Source organism: Balaenoptera physalus, assembly GCF_965194825.1.
Source record: "Balaenoptera physalus genome assembly, chromosome: 10".
Lineage (NCBI taxonomy): Eukaryota > Metazoa > Chordata > Mammalia > Artiodactyla > Balaenopteridae > Balaenoptera > Balaenoptera physalus.
In genome coordinates, this window is record NC_138889.1 from 58,581,724 (window position 1) to 58,597,903 (window position 16,180).

Below are 16,180 nucleotides of genomic sequence, written 5' to 3' on the forward strand. Positions count from 1 at the left end.
GGGGAGCAGGGGTGGATTCAGTGAATTTGGGTTGAATGAGCCAACACAGATGATGCATGAGGAATTCCTTCACTGATGGGAAAAACAGGTTCAAAGAGTGGCCAGGACTCCCAAGGGGGATCAGCTTTCCATGTCAGAGCTGCACCAGCTCTCAGGTCTCCTGAAGGCCAGGGCTCGCCCCTTCCCACTAGATCAGGCCTCTCTCTCTCTCTCTCCCTCTCTCTCACCCCTCCTCCCCTCCAGCTCCTGATGTTGTCCGTGGAAGATGAGGCAAAAGCCCTGGAGCTCTCTGCTGTGGCCCAGCCCTTCTCTAGCTCTTGACGGTGACTTGGCTTTAGTTTCGCAATGTCCCCCTAAGCTGTGAGACCTGGACAGGCCATGTCACCTCTCTGGTCTGCATGGTCCTTGTGTGGAAGGAAGAGATAATGTGCCAGGGCCTCTGGGAGGATCAAATGAGACACGGCCGCGTGGAACAGCACTTTGCATACTTTAATGCACTGTGTCCCTGGGGGATGTCAGCACGGATGTCTGGGTCACATCTACAATGTGCCTCCCCTGCCAGGAGGGTTCCAACAATTCAGGGTTCCTGTCCCCAAGGAACTTCATGGTCTAGTGCAGCCAACAGACACAAGGCAGCATGGAATATGCATCATTCCAGCAAGAGGGAGGGACACAAAGACGCCTTCGCAAAGGCCTGGACCCAGAAGTCAGCTGTGCTTTAGGAGAGAAAGGCCACTCCAGGCAGAGAGACTAGCTCAAGCAAAGGCTCAGAGGCAGGAAAGCACAAGTTGATTCAGACCCAGCCTGGCACAGTGGGATTCCATAGACTGAGCATGGGGGCACTGAGCCGGGTCAGAACAAGGGCATGGGAGCACCCACCAGGGAGCTCAGGGAACCCAGTCTTCCAGCAGGTCAGTCAGACCTGAGTTTGAATCCCAGCTGCGCGACTTAGCGCTGTGTGTCCTTGGGTAATTTACTAACCCCTCGGAACTGCTATCAGCCCTTCCTGGTTCCAGCCTCTAAGGTGGCATCTGCCCCGGAGCCTGCCCCATAGGAGCTCTATCTATCCTCACCTTGGAAACAGTGTGTACCTCCTTCTGGGAGGGTGTGCCCTGATCTGCTGTCCCTGGACCTGCTGGAGGTGGCAGGGAAAGGCCAGGGGTGCATGGGCAGAGTAAGGGCTCATCCTGCAGCAGGCCACACGGAGCCAGCTACAGCGGGGGCAGATACCACTGAGCCTTCCTGGACAGTTCAGCCACCGCAGCCAGGGGGAAACAGGAGACAGTTTCAGTCCCATTTTTTAGATGAGAACATAAAAGGAACATGTACAAAACCTGCGGCCCATTAGCTGGACCTCAAGCCTCCAGCCTCCCCATCACTCCAAGGCTTCCCAAAGCAGGCCCCAGGTTAGTACTGTGATCATTTTAGGGGTCGCTCTAAGTTGCTTTACGTGGCAGTAAGTAAGTCAATAAGAAAGTTATTCCCCATCCACTTCTCTCTCAAGGAGAACTCAGTTCGGTCCAGCAAGTCTTGAAACCTTCACGGCCCTTGCCCACCTACTTAACAAAGGAAGAGCCAGCCCCAGGCTCAGAGCAACGGCACCTGCCTGCAACTGAATGGATTTTTCTGTTGTTTTAATTTAGTTTTAAGATTCTTCCAGTTACCTTGTACTTAGAGAGTAATACTGACTTTCTATTTAGAGTAAATGCACAGTTTCCTTTAAAAAATATCAAGGAAAAAGGAAGGTGATTTCAAGAAATCTGTTAAGTTCCCGGTGGTGCAGGCGGGAACTGCAGCATTTCATCACGCCTGGAGGGCAGGGTGCTGCCCAGGAAGGAGCCAAGACTGCGTTCCAGAACTGTGTGGCAGGGGAAAGTCACCTTACCTCTCTGAGCCTTGGGGCTTCCTCTAAGAGGTGGGATAGCAGAGCCAGCACTCAGAGGGCCAAGAACAGCCAAGGCCATTTGAAAAAGAGCAGCTGGAGGACCCACACTCACAGGTGACAAGACCTTTCCCAAAGCTCTAGTAACTGACACAGTGTGGGGCTGGCATAGGGCAGACAACCAGACTAACGGAACAGACCAGAAAGCCCTCCAAGACAAGGACACCTGATTTGGACAAAAGGCGACACCACAGCGCGTTAGGGAAAGGATAGTCTTTTCAATGCATGGTGCTCAGCTGACTAGCTATCCGTGTGGGAAAAGCTTCATCTTGACCCTGACCGCACACCACGCTCAAAAGCAATTCCACGTAGACTGCAAATCTAACCGAAAGGTAAAACAGTAAAGCTTTCCGAAGAAAATATTAGAAAAAGAGCATATCCAAATGGCCAATAGATGGAAGGAAAGTGCTGGACTTCACTAATCATCAAGGAAATGCAAATTAAAAGCACAATGAGAAACCACTACGCCCTGACTGCAATGGCTGCAGGGAAAAACACCACACACACACACACTCTCTCTCCCAAGTCCAGCTCTTTCACGTTGGTGGTGGGAGTGTCAACTGATACAACCACTTTGCAAAACCATCTGACCACATCAATTAAAGCTGAACAAATGCATACTCATTACTCATTCAGTAATTCTACTCCTAAGTATATACTGAACAGAAACACGTGCACATGTTCACCAAAAAACAAGTACAAGAATGTTTAGTGTAGTAGTATTTGTTATAAAAATTAGAAACAACCCAAAATGTCCATCACCAGAAGAAAGAATGAATATGGTGTTTAATGGAATATTATACAGTAATGAAAATGGACAAATTATTGCTGCACGCAACTCATGGATGGCTCTCTTGAGCACAACAGTAAACAAGAGAAGCAATACTTCGATTCCACTGATGTAAAACTGAAAAGCAGATATAAGCCATCTATGGTGAGTTGAAGGCAGGATGGTGGCTGCCTTTGGGGGTAGTGACTGGAAGGGGTAGGAGGGGGGCTTCTGGGGTTCCAGTAACACTGCTCCTTGATCTGAGTGGTGGCCGCATGGATAGGGTCACAGAGCTATGTATCTATGACTTACGCATTGTTCTGTAGGTCAGTTGTGCTTTAATAAAATCTTAAACAGAAAAAGCCTGTGCAGGGGCCCTGGGAAGAAGGGCTAGCTGAATCTAGTGACTCTGATCCCACCAGTTTTGGGGACATTACATACCCGTAGGGTCCTGCCTGGCACCCAGGGTGGGAAGACCCAGCGGGTGTGGAGCAGGGAAGAAGCCCGGGCTGGGTCACAGCACTAGTCCGGACTTGGCCTTTTTCATGCACAGGCTGTGACCTCCTGCGAGCCACCTCCTCTGTCTCTCAGGACACCTGTGGCTTTGACCCTTGAGGTGCTCAAGTCCAAGAGAGGATCCCACAAGGTTGGGGTGGCAGCCCCACACCCCACTGGGCACACACCTCCAAAGCTTCCTCTCTGAGGAGGGGTTACCAACCAGCCAGGCCCCATCCTCAGGAGATGTTCTCAGCCCTGAGGGCAGGCAGGGCCCTCAGGGAAAGGAACTGAGCTGAGGCAGAGTGGCAGTGCGGGTGCGGGAGGAGACCACAGGCAAGGCTGCCCAGGATCCCAGCCAGAGGTCCCGGAAGGCCAGGCGCAGGGATCGGGCTTCATCCTGAGGTGATGGAGAGCGGGAAGGGTGCTGAGCAGGGGAGGGACTTGAGATCCACCTGGCTGCCACATGGAGAATGCACTGGAAAAGGACACGACCAGGGCAGAAAAACCAGAAGGCAGGCCAGAGAGCCTGTGTGCCCACGTGTGAACGCAGAGCTGGGTGGGAGGCAGACCCAACTCTACTTGGGGACCAGCCAGTTGTGGGAGTGAAAGGAGAGTGCAGGAGGCCTGCTGCGGGTCCCTCCTCTGTGCCCCAGTTCTCACACCCCACAGCGGGTGCCCATGGCGCAGCATGGCCCGGCAGTGGGTGTCATCCAGGGCCGGCCGAAGGAGCCAAGGATGCCCGACAGACAAAGCCCCCCGACCCCGGCCCCACTCCCTCAACTTCCCACCACATCCCACTCCAAGCAACAGAGCCCCCCTCCCCTATGCCACATGACCAGGGAAGGGCTGAACAGCTGCAGCTTATAATTCAGGGAACGGTCAATTCTGACGTGCTCATCTTCTCTCGCACCCCTCTGGGCTGGTCCTGAGCTGGCAGGAGGGGGTCAGATCCTCACGGCAGTCCCAGGGCGGAGAGGCACAGGGTGACAGGCACAGACCAAGAACTAAGCCAGACACACTGTGGTCAGTGGTCCCAGAAGCGATGCATGTTGCAGGTGGGGCAATAGGGGCAGAAAGAATGGTGGTGTCTCTTCAAGATGGAACTGGACAGGGCAGGGATGGAAGGCTAGGCGGGAATCTGCAGGGGGAGCGCGCAGGCAGGATGCACTCCAGGTGGAGGGAAGGCAGAGAGCATCAGGTAACAGCCGGAAGGCCAGGGTGCAGAGCTTTGAGTGGGGAAAGCTGGCAGGACCGGCTTTGCAAGACTGGGATGCCGGCTTCGGGAAGTGGGCTCTCACTGAGGGCAGGGGGCAGCCAGGGAGGGGTGGAGGGGTGAGACCGAGGGTCAGGTGCTGAAGTAGTAACGCGGGCCAGGGAGAGCCTCAGCCAGAGCCAGGGCAGGGAAGGCCAGAGGCCAGGGAGGGGGCCTGGAGCCTCAGAGTTTGGGCTTTATCTATGAGTTCATTCTCTTTTATTGTAGAGCCACTCCCACTCCTCTCTTGCCCCACGAGCCACCGTTTCAATAACATGCTCAACACATCTCTCTCTGTCTGACTGTGGTTGTGTTGGGGCCTCCCAGGGCCCCATCTCCCCCATGCACTGTGTGCTGAGGAACAGATGGCAGGGTGTGGGGGGAGAAGGGGTGAGGAGGGTGAGCTGCGCTGGGGCCACCGGGGCTCCGGCAGCGGAACCACGGGGCCAGGCCCAGTGAGTCACTCTGGCCAAGGCCGAGCAGGCGTCACCGGGACTGGGAAATCCTGTCTTTCTTCTCCACTGCCCTCCCCTTATGGTTTCTGTCTGTGTCCAATCCAGTCTCCACCCAGCTGCAGTGATCTTTCTAATACGTAAACCCGACCAAGCGCTCTGTGCTAAGAGACAAGTGGGTCTGGAGGGCAGGGCCAGGCATGTTTGGGGCTCAGGGTCTCTCGCTGGTCCTGGAGGACAGCGGTCCTGGGGCGCTGATGTCCCCCGGCAGTGTATATGAGGGAGAAGCTAGCCTTGGGGCTGGCTCGCTGTGTGGCCCTGGCTGAGTCCCGAGGCCTCTGCCCCTCAGCGGTTCCCACTGGGACTTGGGTGTTGTGAGGAGGGGGCCGGGAAGCCTCAGTAAGCAGGTGAGATCCAGCTGGATCTGCCGGGCATCAGCAGGGACGGGAAGAAGCTGGGAACCTTCGTAGGCAGCAGGCTGGCCAAGGCTCAGCATCAGGCAGCGTGAGCAGCTGGCTTGGGCACTGAAAGTCACTGGGCCTGGGAAACCCAGCCCAGCAGCACATCTGGTGAGAAAGTGCAGAGGGAGGGGCAGGTGCAGCTGAGCACCCAGCAGCAGCGGCTCTTCCCTATCCTACTGGGGCGGGGTTGACACCTGCAGCTGCAGCTCACAGGTGCTGCTCACTCCCCACAGGGGAAACAACCTACAAAAATGAGACTTGATCAGGTCACTGAAGCTGCCTCAGCTCCACTGTGCTGTGTGACCTCAGGCAAGACCCTGCCCTCTCTGGCCTGCAGGCTCTCACCACTGAATGGTGGAGAGGGGGACACTTCTTGCTCTTTTCCAATCAGCTATGTTTGTCACCAGGACAGCCTCTTTTCCTGCTTCCTGCATAGGTAGTCTGTGCCTCTAGCACCACCTGCCTCCAAGAATCAAGGTTGGAAACCAGGTGGGATGGTGCCCATTTCTCAGACTGGGAAACTGAGGCTCAATTCCTAGGTCAAATTCCTGCACACCCTCAGAAATGAGCTGTACTGTTCTCATTGCACAGATGAGGCCCAGGGGGCACAGAGAGGGAAGAAATGCATTCAGGACAGTCAGGAGCCTGTCTCATGTCAGAGCTCTGCTCTGCCTGGCCCACCACTCCCTCCCTCAAGCAAAGGCAGTGACCCACTCATCAGCTCCAGGAGTCCCACTCAGCTGCATGCCCCCATTCAACCTTCCCACACCTGCTCTGTGCCTGGCCAAGGGGGCAGCGAAAAGTCGGACCGGGCTCAGCCCGGGAGGTCAGCCTGGTGAAGGAGAGACAGCAACCCCAGTACCAGCCAGAGAGATCTGCTCTAAGAGGGCAGTGATACATTCAGACGGGGCAGGAAAGGCTCGAGGAGGAGGCGGCATCTAAGCAGGAGCTCATAGGGTGGGCTGTGATTTTTAAGAGACAGAAGTGGAAGGTTCAGAGGAAGACGGAACCTTCTGGGAGGATGAAACCATTTAGGCAAGGCGGGAGGACAGGGTGCACGGGAGAGGAAGAAAGAAAGGGCTAGCATGGCAACACTGCCACAGCCAGGTTATGGGGACCCTGAAAGCCAGGCTAAGGACTCGGCAGCGTGCCAGGGTGTGAGCTGGGCTCCTGGAGGATTCACAAGAAGTCTGGATGGAAAGGAGGCCAGGACGCAGGCAGGGAGACCAGGCTGTAGAAATGGCCCTGCAAAGCATGGCCTTGGCCATGGAGATCCAATGGAGACCCACACTGGGGCAGGGTCCACAGCACACAGCCAGGCGCTGTCTGGGAGTTTGGCTGGGGGTCCTTCCTTGGAGGCACCAGGAGGCTCACGACCTCCCAGGATGACAACCACGTCTCTGGGCGAGCAGCGTGTTGGCAGCACTTCCGGGCTCCAGGCACTGCTCTGCCCCATGTCACATTCCTGCCCAAGGCAGCCCTGAACGCCAGTGCCCCCCCTCCCCATGCCCAGAGGAGGAATCAGAGCCTCAGAATGTCCTGTCCACATCCGCATCCTCAGAGGGGGAGAATGAGGCCAGGACGGGACAAGAACAGTTACCTCTTTGTGCCTCAGAGTTCTCATCTATGAAATGCAGGTCTCCTGCTCTGCTGGCCCAACCTGCCCTCACCCCTGGCTCCCCTCACACATCTCTGCTCTAGGCAGGACTTAGCCCCAATTGTCCTTGGTATACTCATCTGCAAAATGGGGCTCCCGGCCTGGCCTTCACAGGGTGATGGTGGGGATCAAGTGACCCTGCACAGCACTGGGGTTATTGAATGAATGTCTGAGATGCACTCCACTCTGGAAGGCTTAACCTACTGTTATGTTAAGGACCCCAGGATGCGGTCTGGTCTCTGGGTCAACTCGTGGGGACACGCCAGCACGCTCCCCTCTTCCAAACATGCCTGAGCTCTGCCTACCGTGGCCTCAGGCTGGGCTCGGGGCCAGAGGTGCAGCAGCCCAGGCTCTGCCGGCAAAAGCTCCTAGGCTGAGGCAGAAGCAGACACTGAGGGTGACCCCCTGGGGGAAGCCAGCAGCTGTGGGCACCCAGGAGGGGGACCTCTGAGAATGGCGCCTGCAATGACACTGCAGTTGGCTCCTGTGGTAGGCTGAATAACTGCCCCCAAAGATGTCAACATCCCAATCCCTGGAACCTGAGAATGTTACCTTATACGGCAAAAAAGACTTTGCAGATGTGATTAAGGATCTTGAGATGGAAAGATTATCCTGGATTATCCAGGTGGGCCCTAGATGTAGTCACAGGTATCCTTAAGAGGGGTACAGAGGGAGATTTGACTCCAAAAGAGGAAAAGGCAATGAGGTTACGGAAGTAGAGAGAATGGGGTGATGAGGTCATGAGGAATGCCGACAGCCACAAGGAACAGAGGCTCCCCTGGAGCCTCCAGAAGCAGCCAGCCTGACACCTTAATTTTAGCTCTTAAGACTCTTTTCAGACTTCTGACCTCCAAAACAGTAAGAGAATAAATTTGTGTTATTTTAAGCCACTAAATTTGTGTTAATTTATTACAGCAGCGAAAGGAAATGAATACCATTAGTATCATTCCTGTGGGTAAGTATGTAGTCTCACACCTCTCTCCTGCTCAAGGAAGTGAGTGAGGATGAAGTTGTTACTCCTTGAACTGCTCCAATGGAAAACAAAGTCACCCCAAACTTCAGTGTCTTAGTTACTATATTATTAGTAACACACCAGTTGAGTCCTACCACCTCACCCTGACTGGCAGAAGTTACCCAGCAGTGGGCAATGGGGCAGGGGCTGGCTAGGCAGGGGCAGGCAGGTCAGGCCAGCAGGCTCTCTGCCTTTTGTCCCCCAGGCTGCAAGATCCTGAGGTCATCCTGGGCGTATCCTGAAAGTGCTGGCCAGCTGGGTACCAGTGAATGGGCTTGGTCTAGTCCGGCCACCAGTTCCCTGTCTCACAGCTGACCACATGCACCACTGTGGCAGAAAACCACAGTCCACACCCACAGGCCACCATAGCCTCAGCCAGTAGCTCCCTCATACCCCTAGTCCTGGGAAAGCTGAGACCCCTAGAAACACATCCTTGAACAATTAGAACGGGGAGCAATAACTCGGGCCATTACAGGCCAGCAAATGCTCACATTTCGCAACTTCCTACATCCAAGCCCGAAGGCTGGCTTCCTAAAAAAACCTGGATTAGAACTCCAAAGGGACTTGGCCCATTTTGCCATTAGTGAGCAGGGAAAGGCAAGGCCTGAGGCCAAAGTGAAGTCAGCAGCTCGGGCGTGAACTAAAGTGAGGCAATCCCAGGGCATCACCATCAACCCAGGGAGGAGGAGAAGCTGCAGAGTCTGGGGCCCTCAAGGCAAGGCCTGGGAGGACCACTGCCAGACAAGGAATGTTTTGAGCAGAAAGGGCAAAGCATGAAGGGGCAGAAGAGGTCTCTGGAGAGGCTAGAGGGGTGGAGGGGAGGGGGTTCTAAAGGCACTCAAAACACTTGAGGACCCTGGGGCAGAGAAAGGCAGGGGTGAGGTGAGAAGACCAGCAGCAGACAGACTTCTCACCTGCCAGGCCCCAGATAGTGAGGCCGGACACAGGAGGGCTGAGAAGGCCACAGTTCTCAACCACTGAAGCCAAGAGGGGCTTCCACTTCAATGGGAGAGACCCTGTTTCCTTTCACCCTTCTTCTCCCAAAGTCGGCCCCTCCTTCCTCTGGGTTGTCCCTCCCCCAGGGAAGAAGGGATTAAGTGATGCTGATTGTTAGGTACTATTAATTATAATGACTACCAGACACCATGTACTTCGTAAAACACTTTTAGTGATGCGATTGAACTTCATCATCAACCCCTAAATCCCTATGATTAGGCAGCATTTACCCCCATTTTGCATATGAGGAAACTGAGACTCACAGGGGAAGTTCCCTGCCTCAAGGTCACGTGCAGAGCGAGTCTCAGCGAGGAGGAGGCTTGACACAATGACAGGCCCTGCAGGTAGGACAGGTCATGGAGACAGGCTTCCCTGTGGCCACTGGGGGCTCCGGGAGGGCCACCTGTTCAGGGATCAGGGCTTCAGGGCTGTCCTGAGAGCCCACAGGGAAGGCAGGGGCAGAAGCAGGCAGAGACAGCACTGGCCTGGGAGCAGTGGCCTGGATGTCATCCCCAAAAGCCCACAGGCCTCTCACACTTCATCGACTTCCCCCAAACCTGCTCCACCCCCAGCGGTGGCTCCATCTCAGATAGGGCTCCCCTACCCACCCTTCCCCATGCTCCACCACCCCCTCCTGTGCAGGCTCTGGGAAGCCCTATCAGATGCCCTCCTCAGGTGCCAAGCCCAGCCCTGGGTGGGGAGCTGGGGAGGGGAGAGGCGAGGGGAAAGAGGAAGGGGCCTCTCCCTGCTCGGGCCTCCTTAGCAACTCACCCACCACAGAGCCAAAGATGACACTTCTGGGATGCACATCTGATGATTTAATGCCCCTCCCCATGGGCTATCATTCAGTTACATGCTTCCAGGCCTTTACCCATCTATTCCTTGGGCCTGCAGTGCCCTGCCCTTTCTTTTCTGCTTGGTGAACTTTTCATCCTTCAGCACCCAGCACCGATATATCCTTTGCAGTGAAACCTTCCCCAGCTCCTGGGCAGGGACTGGCTCCCAGCACTGGGTGCAACTCCGGGCAGGGGCTTCTCAGTTTGACCCATCTGCCTCGTCAGTCAGAAGAGAGGTTCCTCAGGGCAATGACCCCGCCTAAGCACCTCGACGTCCAAGCTCCCAGCTCTGGCCTGAAGCAGCAACAGCTGGGCCCAGCCTGCCCCGCCCTCAGCCTGGGAAAGCAGCCAGGCCTCCCCACCCCCACCCCAGGACTCTGGGGACTGCAGCAAAGGCCAGGCCCAAAGACCCTGGGTGGGAGGCTTTCAATCCTTGCAGCAGAATACAATAGTTCCTTCAGGAGGCCTCGGCACTCATAGGGTAGGCTGAGCCCCACACTCAAACACCCTCTCTTCCAGGAAGTCTGCCCAGATTTCTCCCTCCCCAGAATCCTACGAATAACTGCCCTCGGCACTTCTCTCTTCAATGCTGGTGTAGGGAGAGGATTCTGATTTGAGAGCCAGGGCAACCCAGGTGCAAATTCTGGTTCAGCAGCCCTGAGAGAGAGAGTAGGTCACTTCATCCTCTGTGCCTCACTCTCCTCCACCCTGTGGGGTCTGGGGCTGAATCCCACCACAGGAAATGAAGCCTGGCGAGAATTTGGCACCTGTTAACGATCTGTCCTGCTTCACCTCTGGAACCCAGGTGGGTCTCCTCAGACTCCCAACTCTGAAAGGTGGTGGCAGGATCAGAGCAGCCCAAGATCCATTCTCCCCCAGCTCTCCCTGCCTCCCTGGCCCCCTCACACACACACCCAAGCCCAGCAGCCCAGGAAAAAGGCCCCTATTCAACCTGGGAAGATGGTCAGGAAGGGAATCGGCTGTGGCCTTGCCCCCTTTCCCAAGCCGGGGGACGGGGGATGCGGAGGTACCCGGGAGGGGTTGTGGAATTGAATGGGTGGAGGCCTGGGAAGGGACACGAAAGGGGAATTGTGAGGAAGAGGAGGGGAAGAGCCGGTCATGCCCCGGGAGGTAAACCCCAGCGCGTAAGCACCATGAAACCAGCTCCGGAACACTCGGGTGCAGTGGGAAGAGGCCCCTAGCCTCGAGCGGGGATGGGGACGAACCCCCGGGGCCGGGGCGGAGCCTGGAGGTCCCCGCCCCGCCCCCCCCGGGCCTCAAAGCGAGCGCTCACCTCCTTCCTCCCCGGCTGCAGGATGTGCAACCCCACACCCACCGATTCGTGCTCACAGGGCACGCGCTGGCCCTCTCTGCACCCATACACACGCACACACCTCCGAAACACACATGAACACACGCACGCTCGCACACGCCTCCCTCTGCGCAGCGCCTCCTACCTGCCGCGCCGCCGCGGGCCCAGCGGACTCGGGGATGCCGGGCTCGGCGCTGGCACTGGAGCGGAGGCTGGACCGGCCCCCTCAGCTGCCTCTGGCTCCGGCCGGAGATCAGCTGGGGCTGTCCTGGGGCGGGGCTCGAGCTAGAACTCCCGGGCGGCCGGGCCCGCCCAGCGGCCTCCGCCCATTGGGGGACAGAGGCGTGGCTTCCAGCCGGGTGGGAGGGCCAGGATTACAGCGCATGCGAACTGGCGCCGAGCTGTGAGGTGAACGGGCAGGGAGGTGGCTGCAGAGTTCCCGCTGGAGAGTAGGCGAGGATTTGGGGGCCTGCGCGGCCCAGCCCGACCCCTCTCGGCTTGATCGGGCCCGCGTTCTCCGTCCCTCCCTCCCAGCATCTCCGGGAGTTCGCCAGAGCCCAGCCTAGGTCGGCACCGAGGCAGGGGGCTGGGAAAAGAAGGACTCGAAGAGGCGAGCGCCCATCTCTTCCCTATCTCCATGTCCATATCCATTCCCAAGATTCTGGATGGAGGAGCGGGACCCAGACCCCAGGAGTCACAAGGAGGGCCCTTGTCAGATGGGGAAAGCAAGCTCCAGGCCCGTATTGAGTATTTATTTACTCAAAATGCTGTGATGGGGCGACAGCAGGAGGGGCATATTTCCCAAATAAGACTGAGAAGGGGGCTTCCCTGGTGGCGCAGTGGTTGAGAATCTGCCTGCCAATGAAGGAGACACGGGTTCGAGCCCTGGTCTGGGAAGATCCCACATGCCGCGGAGCAGCTAGGCCCGTGAGCCACAACTACTGAGCCTGCGCGTTTGGAGCCTGTGCTCCACAACAAGAGAGGCCGCGACAGTGAAAGGCCCGCGCACTGCGATGAAGAGCGGCCCCCGCTTGCCGCAACTGGAGAAAGCCCTCGCACAGAAACGAAGATCCAACACAGCCAAAAATGAATAAGTAAATAAATAAATAAATGTACTATTCAATTAAAAAAAAAAAGACTGAGAAGGTTTGTGAGTGACCAGCTCTAGCACATAGTAGGGGCTCTGGGACGGCAGGGCAGACGTGTTTGTTTATGCTCATCCGAGGCCTGTGTCAGCCCACTTCGCAGATGGAGAAGCTCAGACCCACTCATCTCTCCTTCCAGTGTTCCCAGTGTACCTCTAAGTCACTCTGACTAATCAGCCCCCCTTTTGTATTTCAGACTGTTGGAGCCACAAGAGGAGTGTTTCGTGGTGGTTGCAAGAATGTACACTGGACTCACTGCCTGGGCTCATATTAGCTGTGTGACCTTGGACAAGTGACCCAAACTCTCTGTGCCCCAGTCACCTCACCTATAAAATTATTATAGTAGCACCCACTCCATGGTGTTGTTGTGGGGATTAAATGGACTGAGCCATGTAAAACCCCTAGAGTGGGCCCTGGCTCAAAGTAAGTATTCTCGATGTTATTTTAATCTAGCCCAACCCCCTCATTTTCTGAAGACACTGGGTCCCAAGAGCAGAGACATGTACACATGGCTGGTTAGAAGCCCATCCATCATAGGATGTTAGAACTGGAAGGGCCCACCTCAGAGCCCAACTCTGGCAGCTCCCACCTTCTCTGACAGATGAGGAAAGAGACCTAGACAGGGACAGTGACCTGTCCAGGGCACCCAGCCTGGTGGAGTGGGGGAGGCATTGGCCCTGCTCTTGTTGGGCGTTGAGATGGAGAGGTTTCCAGACAAGCCAGGAAGAGCTTGGTCTCCCAAAAAATGTGGGGAAGGGGCGGGGCTTTCATGATGCTCTGGCCCCAGGTCCCTGCTGGTCGGTTGCTATAAACTGATTCACCAAATGGTGCCATCATGGGGCCTGCTGTGCAGGTGCTTTTCCCATGTAATTCTCACAACCACCCTTGGCAGGAGCCCTCATTAGCCCCATTTTACAGATGATAGAACTGAGCCTCAGGAGATGCCCCGGTCACACAATCGGGAAATGGCAGAACTGGGATCCTCCCTACCCTGTCTGACTCCACTCATGCCCTTCCCCTCTTCCTCCTCCTCTATCCCCCTCCTCCTCTTCTCTCCCCCAGGGAAAGGCCACCTCTGATGGCTTCTTGACTGGCTGTCCAACCCCTGCTGCATCCCCCTGTAACTAGGAGCTCATTTCCTCACAGGGCAGCCCTTTCTACTTGTCTTGGGAGAGTCTTTGTCACCCAGAGCTGACCTAGTTCCCTCTTCCTAGTTCTGCAGGACTCCACAGCCTCCACCCCACCAGAGCCCTGGAGAGAATCTTCTTTGCTGCAGGCCAGCAAACCCCTATCTTCACTGCTCCTGTATGTAATGAGTTTCCCAAGAGAAATCCTTATAATAATAATTTCTTTTAAAAATCCCAACAGATCTAATTGTCTAGCTATTGTTTGAGAACCCTAAAGGAAGCCCCTTGGCATGGGAAATGGCTCAACATGGAGGCTCCTAACGCCTGGTGTCTTGGGGTAAAATATTCAAGTAACCATTCAAGTTCCCCCACACCCATCTAGCCAAGGGGACGGGATCGCAGGGAGAGGAGTGGAGGTGGACATACAGAACTTTTCAGGACATGCAGAACTAATGGTATTCTCCTGAGAGTTTGGGAAATGGGAGAGTCACACTGGACTCCAGGGGAGAGCACACACCATGGAAAATAGGGATATGAAGAACAAAATGAATTTTGAGTTGCTCTTAATTCCATGCTACTCTGAAACACTGCTTATATTTTGTTAGTATCCTGGATACTATTAAAAACCAGCCAAAACCAAGTGGGATTTATTCAGGAATACAAAGTTGGTTTAATAATAGGAAATCCATTAATAGCATTAGTTTGCTAGGGCTGCCATAAGAAAGTACCACAAACTGGGCAGCTTAAACACAGAAACTTATTGTCTCACAGATCTGGAGGCTAGAAGTCCAAGATCAATGTGTCATCAGGGTTGGGTCCTTCTGAGGGCTGTGAGGGACAATCTGCTCCATGCCTTTCTCCTAGCTTCAGGTGGTTTGCTGGCAATCTTTGGCATTCCTTGGCTTGTAGACACAACACCATGATCTACGCCTTCATATTCACATGTGTTCTCCCTGTGTGTCTGTCTATCTCAGTGTCCAAATTTCCCCTGTTTATAAGGACACCAGTCATACTGGATTAGGGTCCACCTAATGACCTCATTTTAACTTGATCACCTCTGTAAAGACCCTATTTCCAAATTTACATTATGAGGCACTGGAAGTTAGACTTCAACATCTTTGGGGGGACACAAGTCAACCCATAACAAGTATGCACCATATTAATGAACCTAAGGGGACAACCATGATTTTTTTCTATAGATGCCAAGAAAGGCTGTAACAAAATTCAACACCGATTCACAATAAAAACATTCAATGAAATGGGAAGTGAGGGATACGTTCTCAACACGATAAAATGTAGTCCTAAAGCCGACATCTTATTTAATCAAGAAACACTGGAAGCACTTCCACTAAGATCAGAAACAAGGCAAGAATAGTCACTATCTACACCACTATTCCACATAGTACTAGAGGTATTAGCCAATGCAATTAAACAAAATAAATCAACTTAAGGCCTAAGATTGAGTAAAGAAAAAAAAACTATATCTATTTGCAGATGATATAATGTTATACCTGAAAAAAAAAACCCAGAGAACCAATGATAAAACTAATTCAAATAGGGAAAGAGTTCAGTGAAGTAGCAGGATTCAAAATTAAAATACAAAATTCAATGGCCTTTATATATACAAATAATAAACAAAGGTCATAAGGGTAGAGAAAACCCTTTTCAAAATAAAAACAAAAAAAGATTAAGTGCTTAGGAACAAATTTAATGAGAAATGCATAAAACCTACATGAGGAAAATTTTAAAACATTCTTGAAAGACACCAACTAAGAACAAATGGAAAGATATCCCCTGTTCTTGGATTCTATGACTCAACATTATAAAGATGTTAGTTCTCCCTAAGTTAATTTGTAAATTCAATGCAATCCCAATAAAAATACCAGCAAGCTCTCTTATGAAGATAGACGAGATGCAAAGTCCATATGGAAAGATAAACATGCAAGAATGGGAACGCTGAAAAAGTAATACTATGAGGAGGAAATAGCTTTAGCAGACATAAAAGAATAAAAGCTTCTATAACTAAAAATGGGTGGCAGACTTCCCTGATGGCGCAGTGGTTAAGAATCCACCTGCCAATGCAGGGGACACGTGTTCGAGCCCTGGTCCAGGAAGATCCCACATGCCACGGAGCAACTAAGCCCGTGCGCCACAACTACTGAGCCTGCTCTCTAGAGCCTGTGCTTGCAACAAGAGAAGCCACTGCAATGAGAAGCCCACGCCACAACGAAGAGTAGCCCCCGGTCTCTGCAACCAGAGAAAGCCCACACGCAGTAAAGAAGACCCAATGCAGCCAAAAATAAAATAAACAAATAAATAAACAACTGCCTCACTCTCCCCAGGACCCCTTCTGCCCCTCAGATCCTTTCTCCCACAGCCAACTGAACTTTCTAGAATACAAATCCAATCTCTTATCTATAGCTCCAAACTCTTGAGACCAGGAGTAAAGAAAGAAAAAAAAAAGACATTTTAAAAACGTCATTTCTGTGTTCTTGGGAGTATGAGAACTAACCTTCAGGAAAGACTGCTCTTCTGCTGGGAAAATAGGTTAATGGGCCTGTTTGTTCCTCCAAGGCCAGGATGAGTCTAGGCTGGAGGGGAGGAGAGGGTCGTCACCACTACAGAATCATTCTGCAAATGACCGTCCCAGGGTGGAGAGAGGCCAGCTCTAACAACTGTTACGACGTTGAGTCAAGGCTAAGAGATTGGCAGTTCCCCACC

General features: G+C 53.8%; 1 protein-coding gene across 4 annotated transcripts in view; it reads right to left on the reverse strand.

Moving 5' to 3' along the window:
• Positions 1–16,084, reverse strand: part of CAPN5 (calpain 5) — a 57,697-nt gene extending 41,613 nt beyond the window's left edge. The window contains exon 1 of one of the 4 annotated variants that reach the window (XM_082410346.1): positions 15,972–16,084. The gene's annotated coding sequence lies outside the window, so the exon portion shown is untranslated. Of the gene's footprint in view, positions 1–10,642; positions 10,678–11,169; positions 11,191–11,332; positions 11,454–15,971 lie in introns of those variants that run through there. The other 3 variants (XM_082410345.1, XM_082410348.1, XM_082410347.1) reach the window with 3 other exon arrangements.
• Positions 16,085–16,180: the final 96 nt, after the last annotated feature.